The sequence below is a fragment of the Catharus ustulatus genome, chromosome 3 (assembly GCF_009819885.2).
Source record: "Catharus ustulatus isolate bCatUst1 chromosome 3, bCatUst1.pri.v2, whole genome shotgun sequence".
In the NCBI taxonomy this organism is placed as follows: Eukaryota; Metazoa; Chordata; class Aves; order Passeriformes; family Turdidae; genus Catharus; species Catharus ustulatus.
In genome coordinates this window covers 69,140,772-69,164,887 of record NC_046223.1, presented here as the reverse complement: position 1 = coordinate 69,164,887, position 24,116 = coordinate 69,140,772, and positions in this window count along the sequence as shown.

Here is a 24,116-nt window from a genome sequence, read left to right as displayed (position 1 = left end):
CACTCTGTGAATAACTTCTGAATTTAGTTCTGTGTTTCCCACAGGAGAAGATCACAGTATAGTTATGTATGTTAATTATTCTGAATCTAAATATTTATATAACCTTAGAGAGCAACAAGAGGGATTTCACTGGGACTACAGCAAATGCTAGATACTTTGTTGTGTTAACTTGTTAGTTTCACATCAGAAAAGTTTATCCTATAATACTTTTCAATAAATAAGGGAGGAAGAGCACTCTGATAAAATGTCATTATAAATTACTGCAAAAGTATGATTGGAATAGGGAACAAAAAGACTCTAGGATTCTTCAGTGTACAGTATCTGCCCTTCAGATACCAAAGCAGAAAAATACAAGTCTTCTGAAAAATGAGTTAAATCGGGCAGTTTCATGTAGATGTCTCAGATCCTGGGTGATTTCTCAAATGGCACTAGATGTCCACGTTTGGTGAACTGAGTTGTGCATAAGACCTGAGATTCAGTAAGAGAGCAAGATGTCTGTATTAGATGTGCATTTGTTTAGAATCACATTATAGTATATGAAAACTACAGAAATGTTCTTTTAACCAAAATTGTCTTCTGATAGATATTGAAGTGATTAGGGATGTAGAGTCAATGAACCTGATTGATAAGACTTCAATTTGGCTGCAGGGTCCAACTCCCAATTAGACTCTCACATGAGGGGGGCACTTGGATTGCTGAAAGTAAATTTTCAGTAGTCTGGACTGTGGCATGATTTTCAAATAAAAGTGATAATTTTCAACAAGCTTCATCAAAACACTTTTCTAGAACAGAAATCATTGCAACCCTGAACAGAATTAAGAACCTGAAGGGGTAACTAGAAGAGGTCTCCTGAACTGCAACTTGGGTTCTAGGGAGCTAGTAAGTGGCTACACTGCTGGAGTACATCTCAAGTTTGATACACAAAGAAATAAAAAACTCCAAACTAAAAGACAGCTATTGGAATAGAATAGGGGTGCTAATCTTAATTCCTCTTTTCCACTAGTAATATTTCTTTCAATACATACATTTTGGGAAGGAAAAGGATGAAAACAGTACTGTCCTGTTACTGCTTATTCAGGATCTTAAACTAAAAGTGCAGTAATCCTTCTCTAGCTTATTACAATTACTTGTACACTCAATACAGGAGGATCTTAATATCCTGGAATTCCCTGTGGCATTTGCCTGTGGTATAGAAAACCACAATGAAAAAAATTTGACTGAAAAGTTCTCAACCTGAGATAAAGCTATAGGAAGAAAAAGGGAAAAAAATTATATTACAAAATGGAAACAAAGGCGTAGTGAATGTTTAATCATTTCCTCCAAATTCAAATTCTTACAAGTCCAGGTTTGAGAAGCTTTTTAAGTTAAATATTTTATATCTAATAGCTGAAGAGTAATAAATATGCACCCTAGATTTATGAGAATTTGGCAGTTTATGGTGATATAGTTCTGCATTTTCATCTTCCAGCTCTTTGATTATTTGAAAATGGTGTTGAAATGAGTATCTAAGATGAATGATGGTTTTTCCAAAGACAGAATTGCCACATGATTGAAATAAATCAGATTCAGCATCAACAAGCTGAAATTTGTTATGGAAAAGCAGCTATATTTTAGTTAATCCTTACCATTCCTATAAACAAAGTTCTGTAGTTTAAATCACCCAGAAGTTGAATGAATCATTACTAAAGTTTACTTCACAGAATAAACAACAAAAAGTCAAATTAATAGAGTACACTAAATATAATAATGGAAAAGTTAACATTCTGAAGCAGTAAGAATATAAGATCATACTCTTAGAACATTCATTTCTTCTGAATTAGGCAAATAGTCCAACTGTTCAGTCTTTACAGCACACAAGGCCTTTAGTAATGCACTATACAGGGTGGAGTGACTCATCCTGCCTTGCCTCGAAACTGGAAAGACACACATTTTAGGGATGGACCATTCAACGGATGCGGAATTGGCTGGAGGGTTGCACTCAAAAGGTTGCAGTGAATGGCTTGATGTCCAGGTGATGACCAGCGACAAGTGGCATTCCACAGGGCCTAGTACTGGGACTCTTTAATGTCTTTGTCAATGACCTGGACAATGGGATTGAGTCAACCCTCACCAAATTCAGTGATGACACCAAGCTGTGTAGTGCAGTTGACATGTTGGAGGGAAGGGATGCCATCCAAAGGGATCTTGGGAGGCTTGAGAGGTGGCACTGTGTGAACCTCCTGAAGTTAAACAAGGCCAAGTGCAAGGTCCTGTACCTGGGTCTGGGCAATTACAAGCTTACATACAGGCTGGGAAGTGAACGGACTGAGAGTAACCCTGAGGAAAAGGACTTGGAGGTGTTGGTGGTTGAGAGGCTGGACATAACCCAGCAATGTGCACCCAGAGACCAGAAAAACAACTGTGTCCTGGGCTGCATCCAAAGCAGTGTGGCCAGCAGGGTGAGGGAGATGATTCTGCCCTTCTACTCAGTTCAGATGGGTGAGACCCCGTCTGGAGTACTATGTCCGGCCCTGGGGCCTTCAACATCAGGACATTAACATGTTGAAGCAAGTCCAGACAAGGGTCATGAAGATGATCAGAGGGCTAGAGCACCTCTCCTACAGAGAAAGGCTGAGAAGCTAGGTTTTGTTCACTCTGGAGAAGAGAAGGATCCGAGAAGACCTTTCTGCATCCTTAAAGTACCTAAAAGAGGCCTACTGTAGAGCTGGAGAGGGACTTTTCACCAAATCATAGTGACAGGGAAAAGGAGAATGACTCTAAACTGTAAGAGGATAGATTTAGACCAGATATTATGAAGTCTTTACTGGGAGAGTAATGAGCCACTTGAACAGGTTATCCAGAGAAACGGTGGATGTCCCATCCCTCACAGTGTTCAAGGCCAGGTTGGAAAGGGCTTTGAGCAACCTGACATAGTGGAAGGTGCCCCTTGCCTTTGTAGGGGATTTGGAACAAGTCGATCTTTAAAGTCTCTTCCAATCCAAACTGTTCTGTGATTCTATGATTATCTCTGGCAAAACAGAATGAAAATTTTCTTTAGCTGGAAGAACATACTTTCTCCCCATCTTACTCTTTATTGGTTTTCATGGTGCTGTTATATTTCTCTTTAATTGAAAAAAACCATGTTTTTAAATGTTAAACTAGGATTTCAGCATGCCTTACACTCACTGCCTACTCTGAAAATATGCTTCTACTTGCTATAAGCAAGGAAAATTTGCAATAGGCATGCTTTTCAGGAACAATAAAGAGTTCTTGGGTTTTAACATTATTTTGAATCTTTTATATCATCTGGTTGATCCCTTGCTTAGAATTTAAAAAAAAAATGAAGGTAACAACATTTGTGGCTCTTTAACCAAAAACATTAAGCTCTAGTCTTTTTTTCATCTCCTATCACCAAGCAAAGGATTCAAAGCAGAGGTCAGACAGGTGTATATTTGACAAAAGACAAGATTTCTAGAGATCACGGGTTGTTCAGATCATATCTAGAGTCTAGCTAGTGTAATTTAAAGGAATTTACTTGCAGCTATTTCCTATAAATCCTCAGTTCTGGATTTCCTGTATTTTTCTCTATACTGTCACTGAGACCTCAGAGTGCATTACGCTGCCTACCCACCACAGGAACTGAGAAACAGGTGGGTGTTAATGTGCAGTGAAGTACCTATAGTTTGTTGGTTTTTTTTTTCCTTCTTTTACATTTATGTTGTATCCAAATGCAATATAATATTTGAGTTAAAGTATTCATATTAGAATAATAATTAAGCATTCTTTTTCATGTAGAGACAAATGAAGAAGGTAAACTGCCACTTTCTGAAGAGGATTTGATTCTAAAGATCCCAATTAAATACAACCTTTCAAGGCTTGATCTCTGTACTGAATTTATATATGTAATCTCTTTCAATCTTCTCCCAGCCTTGAATATACAATGGAGATTGGATGGATCAGAGCCATTGAAGAACACTCCACACCCTGATTCTTGCTTGCATACAATCAGTAACCATATTTTGACTAGTGCAATGGTACAGTTAGAGTACAAAGAATAATCAAATTTATGATCCCTATGCCCTAAAATGGCAAGAGAAGTCATAAACAAGAAAATTTGTTTTGAACCTTCCTTATGACCTTGTTCTTTTTTTACCCATAGCACCTAATTTTTTGAACTCCAGAGGCTGGGAGACAATTTAATTCTTATAAAGAAAAGAAAATAAAAAATCAGTATTTTTTATAAATGCACAGATTTTAAACTTTTGAAAAACATTACAATGTTGCAACGCAGTAATGGAAAATGAGAACCAACATTAATCTGAATGGTAAAGGTTCAATTTTTTATTTTGCTGGATCTGAAAGATGAGTAGAAATGCCAATAAATGGATGTTGACTAGATTTCAAAGTTATAAGGATTGGATTAATGATATTTTTAAAGGAAGACACCCTAATTTGGAAGGCTGAAATTATATTTCTTCTAATCAATATGTCTATTAAATATGTTTAAAAATATGTAAGATAAAAGAATATATTAAAGTATTTCAGCTTTTTAATATCAGCTAAAGACTGAAGAAGGATTGGATTGGATTGGATTGGATTGGATTGGATTGGATTGGATTGGATTGGATTGGATTGGATTGGATTGGATTGGATTGGATTGGATTGGATTTTTTAACCACAACAAGTAAGGAAGTTTGGAATATTCTTCAAATTCCTTGTAAATTTGTTTAGGAATACTTTATTTTGCTGAGGGAGGTTGTAGGAGGAAGTTTTGGTATGTTAATTGGTTCCATGTCTTTCCAGGTTTAGAAGGTAGGTTTTTTGGGGTTTTTTTGGTGAAGGTGTCAAGTCTAAATAACCTTTGCTGGCATTTCTTTTAGAAGTTTAAAGGGATAATATTTTCTCCAGTAAATTTCATACTAGAAATACTTAACACAGAGTGTATACTGATTTCTTTAGAGTCACTCTTTGTGAAGTCTCAGGAAAAGTAATTTATTACTTTTTTCCCCTGCACTTACCTACAAGTCCCCCTGTTTTTCAATTAACTCAGTTCTCACTGCTTCTTTACAATCATGCCTATGATTGGTTTTCCCTCAGGAGTAATGGCAGCTGCTTTCTGTTGAATTTTAAATAGTGCAATTATATCTTCAAATACCATAAATGTCTACTTAAATCCCTAAATTGTCAATACTGTTTGTAAAGGATAAGTGAAGAGAAAAATATTTGCCCTCATGGTTTATTTAGAATGCAAGCTGCTACTGTTGGCTGTCTGCTTGTATGTGGGTCTGGCACAAAAATCTCATAAAATGCTACACAATTCTTGGTGATATGAACTTCTTAATTTTAAAAATCTAAAATATTTTTTTGAATGTACAAGGTGCATTGAAAGCGATAACTTTCAAGTCTTAATTTTGGAAAATTGCAGTTAGATGCATGGGGAGAGAAAATCAGAAATCTTTGACACCCTTTAGCTACCAGAAGCTTCTATTTCAAAAGGAATTATGTTTGGGGTCTTTTTTAGTTACAAAAAAAAATTCAATATTTTTGAAATTAAAATATTTTTTCTAGAATTCCATCTGGATCTATTCAATGTGGATGTTTGTATTGTGGTTGAAATGTTCTATTTTCACTGATTCCATCAATTGTAATAAGATTTTAGTTTTTCCAAGTTCATGACAGGATTGTGATATACTAGTTGAGAACACTGAAAGATATTTTAAAGGTGCTTTCAAAAGTTATGGACAATATTTGCTGTATCTTGAAATGTTTCAAATGTAAGAGATTATAAACATTTGAATAGATTTTTCCATAGGAATAGTGAAGGATATGCAAAAGCAACAGGAATCTAAAATTCAGAATTAAAATCAAATGGTTTATCCTTACACTGAAAGAAATCACCTAGTAAGAAGTGGGCAGAGAAACTTGAGAGAGATATTCTGGAACTTTGGAATATATGTCAACCTAATATTTGTGAAAATATTTCCCCTTTTTAAGAGAAGTATTAAATCTGGCTTTTAGCAGGAGTACAGTAAATTCACGAATACAAGCCGCACGGAGTATAAGCCGCATATCCGGTGTGTTGGCAACATTGTTGCCTTTGTTAATAGATAAGCCGCACCCGGAATATTAGCCGCACTTTAGTTCGCAGCGAACTTTCACAAAATCGTCATTTAGTAACACAATCACGGGATCACTGGGGCTTACTGGCTTACTGCCGACCTCGGAAACATTGTTTCCAAGTGAAAAAAGACACACCCTTTATTTACAAGCCGAAAAAGACAGGAACAATAGTGTGGTCATTTTGCGAGCATTCCCAATGGAACCGCGTTGCCTTTAAACAGCCACTCAGCCGCGCGGGCAGGCAGCTGAGCTCCAAGCGGAACCACATCTCCGTGCTCCGTGCTGGCACAGGAGCGGCCGTTGTAGCCCTTGTGGCCCGCGGGGGGAGCGGCCCCGTTTTAGCCCCCGCGGCCCGCGGGGGGAGCGCCGCTCTGGCCCTTGCAGTCCGCGGGGGCAGCGACCCCGTTGTAGCCGTTGCGACTGCGGGGGGAGCGGCCGTTGTAGCCCTCTCCCTGCGGGCTGAGCAGCTCCCCCAGCCCTCTCCCTGCGAGCCGATTGCCCGCTTCATCCCTCTCCCTGCGGGGAGAGAGGCTCCCCCAGCCCTCTCCCTGCGAGCCCAACCAGCCCCGTAGCCGCACAAGACTGAAAACACTTTAAAAAGTACAGAGAAATATCACACACTTTTATCGAACTGCCGAGGTAACTCACCCCGATAACAACCCCCGCCCCTCAGTAACGCCGCCATCCACAGGCAGGCAATAAGCTGTTCTCTGATTGGTTCATCGTCAGAACAACGGGAAACCACGGATTTCAGACTGTTTTGGCTCGGGACTGGACCAGCATGATACTAGGTAAGGGCAGATATCACATTTTTGTCCATAGATTAGCCGCACCGGAATATTGGCCGCATTTTCGGGTTTCCACCAAAATTTTAGTCTTCTTGCTGTGGCTTGTATTCGTGAAATTACTGTAACTTCTTAGACACAAGGAGAACTCTAATGAAATACTTAAAACTTGATGATTCTGCAAAGGTCAAATGGCTAATATTAAATATATTGCAAAGTGATCCATGTCAAAAGCAATTTCTGAGAAGCTTGGGTGAGAACAGGAAAGTCCATTGCAAAATCACTCACTGTTAAGAAAGTGGGAAAAGCACTGCTAAGTCATTGAAGACATCAGCTCTTGGATCTCATGACAGAAATGTGAAATTACCATTCAAGCTATTTTTAGTGCACTAGAAAATATTTACAGGTTAAGAAATGCAGACGAAGGTATTTCCTAAAATAAAGAATTAGTGGACTGATATGGATCAAGTATATCTTTATTTATTCATCTCATCTATAATGTAAAACCCATTCTGAGCAGAAATTTCATTCCATTTTGCCATCAACACTCATTCTCCAGGCTTTTTCTGTAACGGAAGTGTGGGTTGTCTTTTTTCACTATGAATCTTCTCGTTGTGCCAGGGTCTAAACTTATGGGTTTTGCTGTGAACTTATCTAGGATCAATTTAATAAGACTTCACCTTATTTTTAAGTCAAAATTGTAAGGAAAAACGTTGTAGTACAGATCTGCAGGGAAAGCAAGTCAGAGCACTAAATAAAATCATGGAGGAACTGGAATTTCATCTTTCTATTTCTTTTGGAGAATACTGCTTCAGTGCAAGTCTCCCTGCTTGCTATTTTACTTTCCAAAACACAATCACTTTTTCCTTACAATAAATTAGCGTTATTTGATATTAAACAGAAATTAAACAAATGAGAAGAAAAATATATTAGTACAGTGTATTTCTTGTGGTTTTAATCAGCAAATGCTCTAAATGTATTGTAAGTTGTGCATAAAAGCAGAGATTAATATGTCTTAAAATTAAATCATGGCTATGGTCTATTAATAATTTAACTCAAAAATTTCCTACTATGTAAATGGAAATTTAAATTATTTTTAAAAAGCATTTTCTTTTATTCAAATGTTTTTTAAAAGAATATGTATTCATTTTGAAATGTTATTACCATTGTCACATTTGTGAACATTTCGCATTTCATTAGCATTTTATAACTGATGCTTCACAAAATATCTGAATGGTTCTACACAAAAGATTTGTTTCTGATGCCTGCGGGACAAGAAGTAGTTGTACAACAGCAGCATTAACACAGTACCTTTGGAAACAACAACTTGTATTATACAGGTTTCTGTAATTTTAAAGAAGTAATAAATAATAGATAAGTTGATGACCTTGTTACCTCTACATACACAGCAAGTGAAGTTGGTTATAATCTCTTTCTTGGGTTACTTTTTGGGTGGTGTTGTTTGTTGTTGTTGTTCTTTTGTTACTTGGAAAGTGTGTCTTTTGCTCATATCAGAAAAGTTCTATTTCAGCCAGACAAGTACTGATATTATTGGAATTTCAAGATTTTTTTGAAAATTATTTACTCACTTGCAACATAATGCATAATATATGAAGCCACAAAAATAATAAAAGCAAGGGTTTCTTAAGGATTGACTTTCCAGCATAGGAAAATTGGTTTGTTAATTTCTTAATGAAAAGTAACTTTATTCTCAGAGTTGATGACACAAGGTGCAATGGGATTGAATGAATGCAATGTCTGTGTTTTTTACAGAATTTATTTTTTAAAATATGAGTAAGCAGCTATATACTCAAGCAAGCATTTTACTGAACTAATTTATGACTTTATAAAGCTAATTAAGGAAAGAATGATACAATTATCCAATCAAAAATGTGATTAAGACTCATTCAATTAACCAATATGTGAAATTATCAAATCATCAAATGAATATAGCAAGTAATCAAGCAAAATTACAAGGTTAACATGAAGAATCTGAGAAAATCACATTTAGTCCAGGATGCCAACTGAGTTTTTCAGGCTACTCTGTCTGAAGTTCCTCAGCTATTACCAGGATTCTTATCTATCTTGATTTCACTCAGAAAAGTTGCCACCTTTTTTGGAGTCTTTTGGCTATTCCACTTCATAAATTTAGTAAGTTGTCAATGTTTTGTTTTTATTTTTCCCTTTTGTGAAACAGCATTTTAACATAGATTCTAAATATACATGTAGAGATGCATAAACAATGTTCAACATAAGATTTTCTATAAAGTTGTGTTTTTGTGATCCAAGGGAAGAACTCACAAAAGACCAAATGAAAGAAGAGTTGGTATCCACATCTAGAAACACTTTTTGTTGATGTGGTCACTCCTACCTTAGAAATACAAATACAATAGTGGAAGAATATGAGTGAAACTTTCTTATGTCAAAAACCCTCACAAAATTCAAGACAGGATATCTCTTAGGAACCTTTGTTTCCATGGAACAGAGAAGTGCATGAAGTTTACAAGAGACTAAACTTTTCATAATCAACAGAATATTGAGGGGAAGGAGGGTATTAAATCCTTCATGTCTTTGTGGAGATGATCTATCCAGGAGGCAAACATGCGTGTCTCATGTTTGTCTTAATCTAGCCCATATAACATGAGCAAATTTTTCTTCTGATCTTTATCTTACGCTTTTTTTGCTTTAGAAATCTTAATTCACTGAGATCCATTTAAATGGATCTGAGTATTGATCTCATACTTTCACAGCAAGAAGTCTCTTAAGATTTATACAAGAGTGCAAAGTATTGTCATTAGTGACCTTTAACTTGAAATCTGCTGATATTATTATTCACAAATATTCATCTTGAACAGAACCTGGGTCCAGAAATATATTATCAGTCTAGCTGAACCAGAAGAGACAAGGTGCACAGTGAGAGTAAATTTTATGTTATTTTATGAAAAGAAGGTAGTAGTCAACATAGTTGCCAAAACACATTCCTTTCTTTGTGCTTATCTGGGCAAACATTACATTTGTTTAAATAGTTGGGTATTCACATGAGAAGAATTAGAGATGTGTATAAATTCAAAACTCATCCTTATAATTTCAAAGTATATCAAAGATTATATTTTCTGATGAGTACTTAAATCAATAAAGATTTGCTTGCCAAGTAATACTTGGAATTGTATTTCCGATAATTTAAAATCCTCAGAGTAAGGCCAGAAGAGTACTATATCAGTTTCCCAAGTTAAGATGATTGTCCATTTGACCAAAGGTCTCATCTTTAGCTATGACCAGCAGCAAATGCTTAATGCAGAGTATAAATCCCAGGAAGTAGGCAGTGGTGTACATACCAGTGGCTTTGTGTTGCAGAGGAAATATCTTTAGGTCGACTCCTTTCTGAAGGTGTATTTAAGCACCTATGGTTGCCTATAATGAAGAGTTTCACAGTTTAGCTAAATGTACATGTGTAAATTTGGTGTAGATTTGTCCATATTTTTGGGGGGATTTAAACCTGATATCTGACAAGTAAGAACGTTCATTATTTCTTGTTCACTTCCTCAATGGATTTTTCTCATTTGATGAGTCTTTCTTGCATTCTCCACCATCTTTACCAAACTGAAGATCTTCAGTCTGGTCCATCTTCCTTCATGTGAATGTTCTTTCACAGTTTTAAACATTCTTATCCCACTCCCACACAAAAGCAAAATCTTTGATTTTTTTTTTTTACTTGGTTGGGTTTTTTTGCTATTAGAAAATATTCTGTTGCTAATGGATTCAACCAATGCTAAAGCAAGCTGTATAAAAATTGACACTGCACATTCTAGTCATGGCAGCCAGAGATTTAAGACAGGTCAGGAAGCAGACTGAGAGTAGGAGTGAGAGGGCAAAGATGGGAACAGCCTGACATCTGTGTTTAGACTCTAATGTCAACGGAAATATCAGAAAAGAAAATAAAACAAAAAACAACCTGTATTTGACATTTATTTCCTGGATGAAGTCCAGAACAGAACAGAAAAATGCAGGTAGACCCTAAATAAATGCAATACACTTTTCAAAGAAAGGCCACCACAAATAAATAGAAAGAAGACTTAAAAAAAAAAAAAAAAAAAAGCACAACTCTAAATCTTAATTTTGAGGCCACAGAGTGGGTTGAAAAAAATTTAAGTAGAATTGAGGTGGGAGAAATTAGATTTCTTTTTGATTACATCTGGATACAAATTGGGTTTAAATTAGATTTGTTCTGAAAAACAAACCTTGCACAGGGAACTGATATATGTGCAGTTTTCAAGTTTTTTGGCAGTTGAGGTAATGATTTAGTGAAGCACTTAATTACGTGCCAAACTATATGGCGTTTATCTCTATCTTGCTAAAGAAATGAAGCTCAAACTCTTCTAATGTATTTATACATCTAAAGTGAAGAAATTCAGTGAACTTTTTTTTAAGAGGGCTGGAGATGAAGAATATGCATTTAAATTACCTGCAAGTAGTGTAGGATGACTAATTAAATATGACTGAAATGTGCATGCATTTTTCATAGTTTTAATAAATGAAATTTTACGTGAAAGAGAATGAGAAATGGGAATATAGCAAACGATTCTTTACAGTCCTTAGTTAATATAACTGAGCTCCACCATGCCAACAAACAGAACTGTATTTCATATTTTAATATTATTTAGAAATATTTTATTTTTTTAATAAGCAGTGCACAGAGTTTCATAACCAGAAAAGGAAGGAAATTTAATCTCTTAGTAGAAATTTTTAGGTAAAGAATTTCAAAAATATCAGATGATTTATGAGAAAAAATATTGGCCTGTGTTATGCACTATACTGATGGCACATTATAGATGTATGATTGCATATAGTATTCTGATACATATGATGGTAATCTCACATACTTCTTTGCTCTATCTTAAAAAACCATTTTGATTCTGTAGGTCTTGTAATACTTATATCTTGACCATTTGAAGCTCCATTAGCATTAGTGTTAATAGGCTTCAGCACATTTTTTGTGAAATCATTTCTGCGCCTCATAAACAGATTGCAGATTGCTAATAACACTTACACAGTTTTTCAAGGAACAAAACACAAAATATCTTTCAAATAAATAGGTCACCACTACTTCTTCATTACTAGAGAAAGTGAAGAAGAATCACACATGAAAGTACCCAGAAATCACATGCAAATATTGATTCTGGAACTGTACAATGTACTCAGTATTGTTTTACTTTATTTTGAATCAATAAACTCTTATAAATTAAAATTGCTTCTTTCATATTAAACAAAGAATTAGTGAAAAATAGAGGTATGAGGAGGAAAAAAAGCCATAACCACTTCTCTTTTCAAAACTGCTCTTAATAGCAAGCTTTTTTCATTAATTTGAGTCAATAATAAAAGTTAGAGAACAGTTATCATAACAAAAATTTTTAATCACACAAATATGTTATTTTTGCATCTAAACAAGTGATAAATGTACATTAAAAACCCAAATTACCTCCTTCCTCATTAAAGTTTTAAAATTATTTATATTTTAGTGGAACTCCATACTTACACTTGCACATGCACACACTCATATACATACGCATACACAGGTCTTCAGCGTTTTGAGCAGCCTTGAATTCAACCTTGTTGCTTCATAAGGTGAAAGCAAAGTTCATTATCTTACATATTAGAAGTACACAAAAGGGCAAAATCTTTAAATTTTTCTCATCTAGAAGAATTAATGGAAGTATTCACCTATTCAAGTGAATTGGTTAAGTTTTTTTCATATTCAGAACTATTTCCACAAGGAAAAAAGAGGTTGAATTGAATTACAACTTTCTTGAAGAGCAAATTAATCAGACTATATGAAATATCATTCATTCATCAAGCCACTAACCGAAGTAATGAAATTTCTTTAAACAGTGATTCCAAAAACCTAAAAAGAAGAGAGTGAATTGTAATTTTTGTTTTTTTAGTAAATGATTCTACATCACTCTTAGTGTTTATGGAAATATATGCCATGCTCTGAATTACATTTTTTCTTTGCAGAGGTAACTAAATATTCTGCCAGATATTAAAAGGTGACCGCAGTCTTTTTTAAAACTTCTTTACATTTTCATGCAGTCTCTCACCATAAAGAAGTCGGTTTAAAAGTTTTGGATATCAATAATTTTTTCATTACTTATAATAAAAATTTTAAAAGAAAAAAAATTTTGAAAGCCACATTTCTTTTCCTGTAAACACATTTGATTTCCCCTGTCATGGCTGTGGTTTCTGACATATTCATGGAATCCACGAATCCAGATGATGGATTTGTGGAATGTCATGTTTCCTTGCAAAGCATTCAAAACTGCAGCACTGACTACAGGACAAATGTATGCTATTTAGCAAGAATACATCAGTCATGGAAATGATCATGCTGTAAGTCCTGTTCAATACCTTACAGCCTATTAAACAGAAGAAAGTGAAGCAAGTTTGCGTAGGATATTATGACAGATGAACATGAATAATAGTAATGCATTCCTGTAGTCTTAGACTGCCAATATTGAACATGACAAATTATCAATCATTAATCCATCAAAGAATGCTGAGTTTCTAAGTCAGTTATTACTGGATTGTTGAATTTGAAGGAGAAGGGAATATAATTAAACATGTTTAGTTATTGAGTTTAGTGGAAAATCTTACTGGGTTGTTATACCAAAAGGCTTTCTTCCTCACCAATAAACCTGAAGATTTAAAGGAGGTAAGTCTTATTGTACCCCTAGGAATCTGATTACAGTAATTTAACCATAATTTTGGGGGGATTATTTTGCTTGTTTGATTGGGGTTTTTTGTTTGCTTTTGGTTGCTTTTGTTTGTTTGTTTGTTTGTTCTGTTCTTGCTGTTCTTGTTTGTTTGTTTTTTGGTCCTGGAAGAAAATAAATCATCTTTGTATATCTAAAGTTCCTAAGCTGAAGAACTGTTCATTATGAATTATCATAAATCATATACGGCAAATGACACAAAGGAAAACACAATTCATTTAGGATCCTTGCTCTATATCCACTGAAAACTTTCCTTGAATTCACCGTAACACCAACGGAAACTGGTTCATTCCTTCTTCAGGAGAAAGTGGAGAAGTAAAAGTGTGAAATTAATGACCTGAATGATATATTCTATAATTTGAATAAAGCTTCAGTGCTGTGAATAGGGAGACAGACTGACAGGCTGAAAATGCCAGTATTTATTAAAGCTGACGTATCTGTTCCATTGCTCGCATCTTTCTTGTTCTTCTTCTAGTTTCAACAGGGGGAGTGGAGGGGTGCTGTAATTTCTATGTGTCTAGGGGTTGCATTTCACTCTTCCATGGCAGCCAAAAAAATCTCTGTCACTGAACTGCTAGAAGTCAGATTATTATTTTCTAATTTTATTATCTGCTGGCTACAACATGCTGAAATACAGCTGTCCTGGAAATACATATATTCATTTATATATAATGTTAGTAGCTGCATAAAAATATTTCCAGTCTTGATCTAGCAAAAGAACTATGCCTATATGTGTAATACTGAGCACAGGGAGAGTCCTACTGGCTATCACAATGTCACACTGTTACTGGGAGATCTACCTGGCTTTAGCCTTCTTTATGACTGCCTTTCCATTCTCTTTTCAATAGCTCGTGTGGTATATTGCATTTAATCAATATAATTGCATTTAAGGTTTTACAAAAACAAAGAAACAAACAAAACCCCTCAAAGATATTTAATTCTGAAATTGTAACTACAAAACTATTTAAATTAAAAATGGTAAAAGGCTTCTTTTCCGGTAGCCGATAAAAGGAGTCTAAATACAGTATCTGATTCTCTAACTGGAGATTGTTGAGGTTTTTCTTACATTCTCCTCCTCCCAGCTTTATCTCTGGGAAGTTCTTACCTGGAACCTGGCTAAATATTTTCAACAGGATCCTACTGAAAGCATACAGACTACTTTATTTCAAAGTGAATATGGCAAAATATGAGGATTTTTTGTAAATTTTAATTTGTAGTGACTTTCATATTAATGCTAATGTGATCCTTCAGCTTATATTTCTGCTTACTAACACTCTTCTTTTAACAGCAGCATGACATTTGAAGATTTGATGGGAGCATTTCTTTGTTTGAATAACAAAATAGAATTGTTTTCTGTTTCACCAAAACATGTCAAAGAAAATTGACATGTATTTCTTAGAATGCAACAATATAACAATGAAGTGACAAGCAATGTCTTTAAAATACCTTCAAGGTTGAAAGCATATTAGAGTAATAGCCATTAGTCTGCGTGTATGTGCCTTGCTAGGAGTTCTGCAGCACAGTATTATATTTGATTACTCAACTAAAAACAGTCATCCATTAACCCCCAGAGAGTTACAGCTCCCTCAGCATGCCTGAGGCCGTACCACCTAGTGTGTCCCCATTATTTTAAATGTTACAGAAGGAACACTGGGATGCACAGAAACACCCTAAGGTCACTCTTTGTCATTTTAATAAAAGTTATGGAAGAAGATGTATCCCCTTTCCAATGTTACCACAGTCAGCAGCACAGTAACATGAGGGAGGAGTCTGGCATGAATATTCAAGGACCTTAATGGATTAAGGATCACTAGGACTAGAAGAAAAACTATAGAGAAAATAAAAGTGTGCTTGTCAGAACATTTCTCTTGATGTGCGGCGGGATCTCACTGCTTCCTTCAACTAAAAAAATGAAGAATTACAAATTATTTCCCAGTGGTTGGTTTGTATTACTAGTCCTACTATTTAATGTTTTCATTGTATTAGAACTCAGATTTTCTAGTAAGTTTTGAATATTGTTCATATGATTAAGATAGATAAATTTTGGCTTTTTCCTTTGTTTTGAAGAATTCATAATAAAAAGGCATTTGCAGTATGTAGAGAAAACACTGAAACAAACATACATTCAAAATGTGCTTTTAAAACTTTAAAATGTTCAATAAACATAAGCTTGGTAGGAGTGTACTCCAACATAATGCTACACACAGTACAGTCAGAAGCAAGGTTCTACTGTGGAAGCTATTTTATAATGAAAAAGGAGGCCATAACCTCAGCTACAAAATTATTTGTCTGTAGTAGAACAATCCTATCCTGACATTTTTTAAAAATCAAATGTAACTCATAGAAATACATATGTAAAACTACTACCTAACATTTCAATATTTTCCTGTATTTTAAATTATTTGCTTTATTTATTGGTGGTCCACTTTTGACTATCCCCTTAAAATATTCTGGAAGCAGATATACTCATTGCCAAAATTCCTGATTAGAATAAGATCTTTATCCATTGACATAAGGTACATCTGTGGCTCCACATCATCACAAGTGATGGAATTTGAGAGCTTAAAAACACTGGATCCTCACATAAGTTGTGATCTTTGCTAGAAATCAATGGCTCATAGTGATAAATCACCATTTTGGTCAAACTGCATTATGTATTCTATGTTTTCTTTATATTAACAAAACCAAACAAAAAAGGAGATTGCATAAACATATCTCTAGGGAAACTGAACCAGCTATCACTATGATGTTAAAATAGTTGTTGAAACCTATGGGTATAAATTCAATCTTTGTTATGTCACTTTATCTATGTAACAGGAAATACTGAAAGGCTTAATTAATTCTTGATTGTAAAACACTTAAGGAGCCTTTGAAAAAATGACATGCAATTTCAAAACATCATTTTTTACCTTGGTGGCTCACATGGACCTTACTATTCTACTTGATAGATGAACTATTCGTTTCTCTGCTTAATATTTTTGAGACTGTTTTGTTCTTCCCCTGTATTAGGTTCAAATTCAAATAGTAAGCTTTCTTGGGCAAATCAGGGCAGCTGGACATAAAAGCCTGTATGCATGCTGTCTTTCCACTCAACCATGTAATGCAACACTTTGCTATCTCCATTAAAAGACTTACTTTGTACCATATCATGCATTTCATAATATTTCCATCTAAATGCAGATTTTTCTGTTCCATGTGTAGCATCTAGTCAGGTTTTCCATAAAAATACCAGCGGGACAGAACATTGAAATTCATTTTGCATATTAAAGAAACCTCTCCTAGATTCCTTTTATTTGTTTTATCAACTCAAGCAATAAACAAGAAAATTAGAGTTTCAGCAATGATGGAGAAAACATCTATGATTTTATCAGACGTGATTTCTTTTTTCCTTGCTAGACAATTTCCAGACCCTTAAGAATAGGTAATTTTGAAATGTTGCACTGATGAATGGCATAAATCCATCTATATCTTTTAACCCAAGTGCAGTGCGTTTGGTGTTCATTGCCCAATGAGAGCTCCACTTTGAGCGGCACACATATTGAATGCTTTTGTTATCAATATTTACAACACACTTAATATCTCTCCCATAAGAATTAGTTTTCTTTGAAAGAATTATTGCAAATGTCATAATATTTTCTGATATCACTCTCTAGTGTGCACAGGTATAAAAAAAAGCCAAAAAAAAGGCAAAGAACAAAATAGAATAGATCAGATAGCAGAGCTGTCATTGCAAGCACTCTTTTCTAATCCTAAAAGGAGAACCCAGTCAAAACTTTAATTTTCAAGCTGCATAAATACAGCCAGACTAGGTTTATATTGTAATAAGTTGTTTAGTACAAATTTTTATACTGCACATTAAACAAAAACTGAAAAATAATGCAATTAAAAAAACCACAAACAACACTTTAGAGAACAGTTACTGCAACCTCCCATGTGAGTGTGTTTATATATAAATAATACTACAATTTTTAAAAATAGAGAATATATTTGACTTTTATGTATTGATTTTCTCTATTTTCTGGTTTCTTGTGAACATAATATTTGGGGTTTAGAGTATTTTTTTTAATGGCTTGTGTAAAAACTATGAAAATTAATGAGTGTCTATGCTTGCTTTCTTTATTTTTATGAAGTCCTTCTAAACCCCTCAAAATTTTGCCAGATCAACAATACATCACCATCTTAGTGCAGCTGCAGCTCAGCCTTGCACTGATATGTGTGATGGATCCAGGAAGCCTGCAAGTTTTCATTCTTTTATTTCAGTGCACCTTCTGGGATGCCCCGAGGGATGGAAAAACTTTGCACTTTGGTTGCTGCTGACCCCCTCCTTGTAAGACCTTTGTTTTGATTTTATCTTGGGACAGAATGGGAAGTGCTTTTCCACCCTGAACCACCACAACACAGGGAGCACACAGGCATTTGCAAATACTTCAAGGTGGTTCCAAAAATAATCAGAAAAAAATGAATATAATTAACCCTAGAATTATTCTGCTTTTGTTCAGACACAGAAGAGAAAAAATTCTCTCTTCATTTTACAAGAGATTTGTGTTGTTGAAATTTTATCGTGGCTTCACTGTTGTTTGAAATTTAATTGGTCAGGATACAGAGTGTTGGTGCTGGTAGCAGGAATCCTTGGTGGGCAGAGGCCACAATAGTTTCTGACACACAGACAAATTGGAGTTCAGTAAGGGGCCCCCAAACTGGTTGAGCTGAAGTACTTGTTCCCTCAAGGAAAGGCTGAGGGATGGGGCTGGATTAGCCTGTGGATGGATGGTTTCAGGAGTTAATGCTGGCAGTGGCCCCCAGTACCAGTACAAAGGTGGGTAGATACCTGCAATGTTCTGGTTGAAATACTTCATGGACGTCTTTGGATTATGACCCAAGGTTTATTCCAAAGGAGTCGATTCTGTAATGTAATTTCCTCAAATCATTTGTCTCTAAAAACAATGAAGGTCTTTTTATCTGGAAAAATTTATTAAAGAGAAAACATGAAGGAAAGGAATAAATTCAACACTTGACTGTGAGGAAGCTACTGTTTGCATTTGACTCAGTTGCTGCAGTTTCTCAGGGCAACAGTCTGGCTGCAAACTACAAGTTGCATCAAGTAACAGGAAGGGCTCATTGGCTGCAGTAGAGGTTGGAGAACTGATGTGATGTGCAACCTCTCCTTCTCTTAATTCCAGAGAAAAAGGGTTTCACTTTTTGCTAACACTTTCAGGGCAAATGACTTGTGCTGCTCACATTGCAATACACACTGCAGCCCTGAGAAGTGTACATTGCCTTGAGAACTGGACTAGTTCCCCAATACACAGCAGCCATTTCAGTGAGACAGGAATTTTGGAGGTGGGAAGGCAGGTGATTCACTAAGAATGACCCTTAAGAATGGCTACAGATATGTGGCATAATATATCTTGGGGTATAATGGCTTTCCATTATTGCCTTCAATGTTTTCTGTTTTAATGGTCAATTATATGTATTATAAAAATAAATACAAAAGAAGAACAAAGATTTTCTATTCATTCTTTACTTTTGAAATTTCCCAAATTAAAAATTAATTAACTTCTTGTTGTTTGGGTCTTCCTCCTGTCTCCTGCCCCCCCCTGTTCTCTTTAGGAAAAAAAACAAAGCAACAGAACGATGAAAAAAAAAAAAAAAGAGTTGTGATTATGCTTACATATATGAAGCTATTTTTCTATGTGTATTCATATACATACTGTAGCTTATCATTGTCAGTAATGATTACCAATAGTAGTTTATTTTTTAAATACATTTTTTTCCTGTTTTAAAGTCAAAGAAATTATTTCCTGTACAGAACACTCTTCTTTACTGTATACAGTTTTGGCTTTCTCGGTTAGCCTCAAGAGTTATTTTAAATTTGGGTAGAACATTATAACATCATAATTTCAGTTGTGATATCAATGCATATACCAATTTTTTCTTCAAATAAATCTTTGGATAAAGACTTTGCATTGCTATTAATTGGTCACATTACTGGACAGCAAGATTTTAAACAAATGCAGCATTCCTAAAATTTTTTTTCTCTGAAACCTGATTAAATTTCTCTCATCTTGCCAAATTTTTATTCATAAGAGAAAAAAACAAGCTCTGTATTATTTTCATGCACTCTCATCCTGTGACACAAAGATTTAGTCTAATTCATCTATTTATGATTTAAAAAATGATAAAAATCTGTGTTTTACTTATTGAATAATATATTTTGAACAAATATTAAATCCAGGCAATTAAAGGCATAGATGTTGTATCATTTTACTTGTTTCAGTACTGATTAAAGAGATCATGAAAGATACTGATATTTGCAGTTTTTTAACAATTGCATTTTTCCTTGTGCTTCTTTCATCCTGATCAACTATTTTATTAATATTTTGGTAGCACCATTGATAAATAAGATAATTAAACAACTGATGACTGAACAACTAATCATCTTTGCATACCTTTCCTTGCCCTGAAAATCTCAGGTTGATATTTTCATTTTCACAGACACACACCCCCTTATATAAAAAAATTTAAAAAATAAAAGAATACATTCTTTTCCTTTGCTTAAAAAGAAATCTATTAACAATTTTATTACCATAGTTTGGGGCATTTGTGTTTTGGATCAAAGGCTTGCCATCTGTTGTTTGGAAGGGATGCATCTGCATCTTTTTTCTTCTGATGAGCAAAATGGGAAAGAAGAAAACAAAGAAGAAAGGTTATTTCCAAGAAGAGTTGTTTAAATGGCCTTGAACAAAATCTCTGACTTATAAGAGTCTCACTGTGTTTGGATTTTCCTTGCTCTAAATTGCAAGTGTTCACATGTATGTCCTGTCTCCGCTGCCAAGTGATTTCCACCGGTTAAAAGTGGAACTGCCTGTTCCCAGGCACTGTTTAATGTGCTGATCCACAGACAGAGCTCTGGCCCACTTTCTCACTCAACTCCTGCAGGCACCAAACTTCGATTGAAGCACATTGAGGTGATTTTCACAGGGCTGAAAGAAGAGTAGTAGCAAGGGCTCAATACAATAGTGACTTAACCATAAAGAGACATATTTTTGTTACTTTTTTCTCAACACCAGACTGGAAAAGAACAACATGGCAAGCAACATCTTTGCTCCAAAGAGAGGATTTAAAAATTGCACTGAGGTAGCAAAAGGAATAACTGAGAATCAGAAGCCTAGGAAGGCAACTGGAGTCTCTTGTATGCACTGAGAGGCTGTAGCAGGTTGGCTAAAGAAAATAGGGTAACTGTGAACAGAGTGCATAGAAAGAGACTGCAGAATGAAACCCAGAGAATCTGAGGTGAAAACAGTGTTTGTGACAATATAGAGAAGTTTGAGTCATTATCCTAATAACCATTTTAAAACTCATTTAGAAATAGATTACAGTAATTTCACGATTATAAGCCTCACTGAGTATAAGCCGCACTGCCGGGTGCCAGCAACTTTTCATTCTTTGTCCATATATAAGCCGCACCTGATTATAAACCACACGCTACAATACAGAGTGTGATAAAAGGTATCTATTCTATCACCATCTGTTGAGGGTGGGGGCAGTGATCCTTATCCCAACGGCAGATATTCTGCTAATGGGCCATCCATTGAAACCAGGCGGGGCATTGTCCTTTATCTTTTCACAACCCATCCTTCCTCCAGAGAGTCATTTTCTGCTAATGGCCCACTGAATCCCACTGTGTGACTGATAAAATTACTGCATCCCATTGGAAGTTGCTCCAGCCAGGGGGAAGAGCCCAACATTTCTTACCAAGATAAAAACAGAGGGTTTGGGACACTAAGGGAGCCCCTTTTTCCACTGGACTCCAGAGGAAAACCGGATTTCTCCACATCACCACTGGACCTCCGGAGGGAAACTGCACCTTCTGCAGGAGCACTACTTCAACTGAATCACATCTGTCACTGCAGGAGGATGCAACCACCATTTAATGGGACTGCTACCAACACCCTGCCTGACAGGGTGTCAGGTTGTACTCTGACTTTGTCAGTGTTTGGGGTTTGTTCCTTTGTAGTACTGTATTTCTGTTTTAATTTCCCTAGTAAAGAACTGTTATTCCTTATTCCCATATCTTTGCCTGAAAGCCCCTTGATTTCAAAATTCTAATAATTTGGAGGGAGGAGGTTTACATTCTCCATTTCAAAGAAAAGTTCCTGCCTTTCTCAGCAGACACCTGTCCTTCAAAATAAAACAGCAACTTTCTGTTCTTTGTCCGTATATAAGCCGCACCTGATTATAAACCGCACTTTGGGTTCTGACCAAAATTTTAGTCAAAATGGTGTGGCTTATAATTGTGAAATTACTGTAAATGTATTTACATACAGAGGTAAACATACCCATTTCTGGTCCTTGTGTAAACCAGGAAACTGATATTGTAACCTCATAATTAATTAGTTAATGGCAAAAGCTCTGAATATTCTATGCCAGGTAATGGTACATGGAGATATTAACAGTTTTGTAAGTTTTGTTCACCTTTGTCAAAAATAAAAAAATACAAAAATATATTTCTCTCCCTTCTCTTTTTTCTTTCACTTTAACATACTCAAGTTATAGTACACGAGGATTTTAAATACTAAAAACTAAGAATTTAAAAGTTAAGAAACAGTTTATGAGTTACTGTTTACTACCTCATCATGAAAGAGGATCTTGTGGAAAATCTCAGACACAGACTGGCTATTTGTTCTTTCTGAAATAACTTTGCTCTACTGAACTCCATTCAACAAAAGACATTTTCAGATATGAAGCTGTAAATTCCCCAAATTTATTTTAATTGTTGGTTTGTTTTGATTTCCCCCAGCAAGATCTCTGCCTTGTGTGGGTTCACTTTCCTTCATTCAGGCCCTTCATCCAGTAGCTGTTCTTGGCCAATGTTTGACTGCGCCTTTCTCTCTCTCTGGTGAAGATACACAGGATGAGAACTGTATCACTGAACTAAATTCACGGTAATTCCACCACTTTTAGGATCTATTTGTAGATATTGAATAGGTTCAAAAAAAGAAGTTATAGTTGGGAAGTCAGAACACAATCTTGACATTTCCTGCCACCTTATTAAAGCTTCATTCACCCAGAGAGACATTGGACCATTTTGATTTATTCATTATGCAGCCTTGCCATTTCCTTCAGTAATCTCTCATGGTCACTGTCGGCATCAAATGTAGCATAGAGGTCAACAAAAATGAGAAGTGATGTTTATCCATCACTTTTGTGATGTCATTTGTATCTGGAGATCCAGGTTCTGGTTTGCATCCAGATTGTGTTGAGTCTTGGACACCTGCTACAACCTGGTTGCTTCTTCCCCCAACAGTCTGTCATTGCTATAAGAATATCACAGAAAATATCAGTAATGTTGTGCCCCATGTGCTGGGACTGCTGTCAACGAGTCTCAAGGATCAATACAAGTGACAGTGGCTATTGGTTTCTTTCTATTCATTTGCTTCAGGTTGAGAGACATGGCAGAACTCTGCCCTATACCTGTGAAAAAAAGAGGAGGGACTTCAGTGAGAAGCAGAAATAGCAACCTCTATCAGAAAATGGCTAGACATAAAGCTCTACTTTGTGACATCTCAGGGATGTAGTAAAATGAAAATCTGTCCACTGGGCAGCAGATCAATACACAAAAAATATGGCTTTGATTTGTGAGCTGTGTCATTAGTTGTAGACATAACACACATAGAATCCAGCTTCAGTGTTATAAGAAAAACTCTATGAGAAGAACACTTCTAATAAAGATCTTCACTTCAGGGTGTCATAGAAATGATGGCCAGCAAAAAGATTGTGCCAAAATTTTGGATACAGCAACTAGCAGTATTCGGACTAAATTAGCTATTTCTGTTCTTAAAAAACCTGAAGATACTTGGAAATTTTATAGCTGAGTTTAAAACTCTTTCTGGAATTTTACTGAGGAAATTGTGCCATCAATGCAAAGAAACAAGCTTTTATTTTTCTTTAGAAAAAGAAAATGAGGAGGGAAGAGAAGATATATAAATGTATCAGCTGAAAAAAATACATTTAGTAAATCACATTAATGTAAAATTTTAACTTTTTTAAAAATGTAACTGCTAATCATATGTATCAAGAAAAAGGCAGTTTAGGAAAATGCTCCATAACTGTTGAAGTTCGTTTTGTTACCTTGAAAAAGAGGGAATGTAAAATAACACTCTGTTCTTGTTTGCATGGTTTATTAACTCTTGGTCAATATGGGGCCATGATGCCCTCATGTTATAGAAAAGTCTTCAAAATCCTTCAAGAAAAATATCTACCAGCTAAGAAATATTCCAAAATGTAGAAAGCATGTAGCTTCTAACAGCACTGCAGAATTTTTTCAGCTAAGACTCAGGGACTTAGTAAGACAATGCATCACATACTTCAACATGAATTTTAAGACACACAGCTTTTAGATGGAAATGTAGAAATACATCTGAGCATTCAAGTCCACTTTAAAGCCCAGAGATCCAGCCAAGCA